The sequence below is a fragment of the Petaurus breviceps genome, unplaced genomic scaffold (assembly GCF_028583685.1).
Source record: "Petaurus breviceps papuanus isolate PSGF00001 unplaced genomic scaffold, PetGlider_PUasm1.0 90977, whole genome shotgun sequence".
In the NCBI taxonomy this organism is placed as follows: Eukaryota; Metazoa; Chordata; class Mammalia; order Diprotodontia; family Petauridae; genus Petaurus; species Petaurus breviceps.
The window spans coordinates 28,023,251-28,026,772 of NW_027187391.1; positions in this window are offsets into that span (position 1 = coordinate 28,023,251).

Below are 3,522 nucleotides of genomic sequence, written 5' to 3' on the forward strand. Positions count from 1 at the left end.
GTAAGTGTTTCCAGGTTTTTCTGAAATCTGCCTGCTCATCTTTTCTTATAAAACAATAGTATTCCATTACATTTGTATGCAACAACTTATTCAACCACTTCCCAACTGATGGGTATCCCCTCAATTTCCAATTCTTTGACAGCACAAAAAGAAATGCTATAAATATATTTTTTGGTTTATGTGGGTCCTTTCCCCTTTTTATGATCTCTATGGGATACAGACCTAGTAGTGGCATTGTTGGATCAAAGGGTATGAACAGATTTATAGTTCTTTGGGTATAGTTCCAAATTGTATGGAATTATTGGGTCAGTTCACAACTCTACAAATAATGAATTAGTGTCCCAATTTTCCCACAAGTTCTCTAGCATTTATCATATTCCTTTTCTGTCATTTTAACCAATCTTCTTGTGTAAGATGATACATCAGAGTTGTTTTAAATTGTATTTCTCTAAATATTTCTAAATATTCACTAAATAGTGATTTAGAGCATGTTTTCCCGTATGATCATAGCTTTAATTTCTCCATTTGAAAATTGCCTATTTGTATCCTTTGACCATTTATCAATTGGGGAATAACTTTTAGTCTTATAAATTTGACTCTGTTTTCTATATATTTGAGAAATGAGACCTTTATCAGAAACATGAGCTATAAAAAAATATTTCCCAGCATTCTGCTTTCCTTCTAATCTTGGTTGCATTGGTCTTATCTCTACACAACCTTTTTTTAATTGAATGCATTCAAAATTATCGATTGTGCATTTCATAATGTTCTCTATCTCTTGTTTTACCATAAATTATTCCCTTCTCAATAAATCTGACAGGTAAACTATTCCTAGCATCTGTTTTTATTAGTCCAGGTGAAAGCTTACCTAGTTAAAAGCTCCAGTCAGCTCTTCCATGCAGCAGGAGTCAGTGTAAACTGAGGTCTCTTCTCAGATTTGTCCATAGGTGTCTCCTAAAATCAAATTTGCTCTATCATTTCCATTCCAAACTTTGAGTTCTCTGTGATCCCTAAGCTAATATACTACCCCAAACCAGAGTGTCTTCAGTAAGATGATTTGCTTCTATATTATACTGATAAAACAAATTACATTCCTATAATCGACCCCATAATTATACATTTGTCCCATAGTTACAATATAGGGACCGTATTTTCCCAGCTATTGACTTCAAAGTTTTTATGTCAGTTCATAACTGACATAACATTAACTTCAAAGTTCTTATGTCAGTTATATGAAAAATGAGTTCTAGGAAAGAGTGCTTTGCCCATCCTTCCCCAGAATGAGTGCTTTTTCTCTGAGGGGCTAATTTTTCAGTGTTCCTCTCACAACTGTCCTTGTATCTGCTCCTTGCCATTAGCAAAACTGTCTGCATCTGAAAGTAGCAGCCCTTCATACTTCTAATCTGTACAATACCTAACATGTCGCTAATACTCAATTATTTGGAATTTTTAAACTCTTTTAAAAATTTAAATTAAAAAAAATTAAAGTTAGTAACATAAAACAATTATAGAAATTATATCCACAGTATAACTTTCAAAAGTTCACTATAGCAAACTATCATTGTTCCATTTAAAAACAAATTCAAAGTGTTTGCTAAAATGTTACCACATCTACTTCTGGTGGCATAATAGGAATTCCAGTGAGTATTTTTGGCAATAAAGGTAATCCCTTAGAGCCAGACATGCATTCTCTCTGTAGAGATGGAAATTCACATTGACCCTCTTTCTGGAACGATGTACTCTGACAACTTCTGGTTATTTTCTTGTTCCTTGTGACTAGAGTTACATGAAAGATGATTGGGTTGGGAGTTCCTGAGTTGGTAACTTCTGCATGGCAGAAGGTCCTTTCTGCAGTTATCCTACTTCTTAAAGGAGAAGAAAAGATGACCACTGACAAGATAATTTTGTACCCTGAAAGCAATGAAGAGCAATTTGTTACTGGCCAAGTCACCTGGTTCATGAGTTACATGGTAAAATTGAAGTGAAATTTGTTCAGCAGTTCCACAGAGAGCATTTGCTTTTTTTAGGGAACTTATAATAATGGAGATGAACTATTATTTTATAGCTGATTTTTAGCATTTAATGTATACTTGTAAGTATTTTTGTGTGTTTTAAGTGTTTCTTTTGTGGTGAAAAAAGTAAATACTTGTCCTATACCTGATATTTATTTTGTATGTTGAATACCTTTTCTAGAAAGGATCTTGTTAATCCCTTTTGAGGAGATGATAGAAATGAAGCATAGCTAAACTTTATTCTAGAGACTTTCCCCAGAGTTCTAGTCTTAGTTGGGTGCCTACGGATCCAGAAAGTGAGAGAGAAGCATGATTCATCTCTTTATAGGTCAAATGACTCCTAGGAGGAATCTGGCCTCTGTATGAATCCTGTGCTGGAGTCCCTCATAGGAAGGGAGTCCTTTGGGACATGGGTCACCTTTTATCTCTCCTTGAAGATTATGAAATATTTGATATTTGATAGATTGTTTTGTAGACTATGTGATAGACATTTATAGAGCTAGATAAATTATTCTAAAAACTTCTCAACATGATGACACTTTTCTGATTTACAGTGAGGATTTGTTGTTTGATTCTTGTTGGCATCATTAGCTTGATATGAGTGTATGTGTCTACGTACAGGGAGAGCTAGGTGGCACAATGGATAGAATGCCAGGTCTCAAGTCAGGAAGAGTCACCTTCATTATTTCAACTCTGACGTCAGACACTCACTAGTTATATGACCATAGGCAAGTCACATAACCGTTTGCCTCAATTTTCTCATCGATAAAATGAGCTGGAAAAGGAAATGGCAAACCACTCCAGGATTTTGGCCAAGAAAACCCCAATGGGGTCACAAACAGTCAAACAGGACTGAAATGACTGAACAACTACAAGAAGTCTGGGGGTGTGTGTGTGAGTGTGTGTGTGTGTGTGTGTGTGTGTGTGTGTGTGTGCGCGTGCATTTAAAGCTTGTGGAAAGCAGCTTCAATTTACCTGATAAATAAATTAAGCAGAAAAAAAAATCTGAGCTGTCTCTATCTGGCAAATCTGTTTCAAGTCTATATGGGAGTTATTCTCAAACAAAGGAGTTTTTATTTTTTATTTTTCTTAGCTGTCAACTAATTTGGAATGGTAGTGGAAAGTTATCAATGTTTCTATTGTGAAATCTGTTGGGTGTTCTACTGTCTCTATGAAGCCATGAGATTGCATCTAGCAATGGATCTGTCCATTCATTATTCAGCCAGATTGTTTGAGAGGATTAATTAAAATATAACTCCTAAAAGCATATCTTTAAAATTAAGAACAACGTTCTTAAACTTTCTTGGGTCAGCAAATGCAGGAATACTCACTCTTTGATAGGTTTTGTCATAAATGGAATGCATTAATTTTTTCCTCTTTTCAAAACAAAGGAATAGCCTATCAAAGTCACTGATTTTGTGAAAGACATTCTGTGTAATGTGATTATATCCAATAGGACAGTATTTCAAAATAGTAGTGAAATCATTTAAGCAACCCTTCTTTTTGCAAA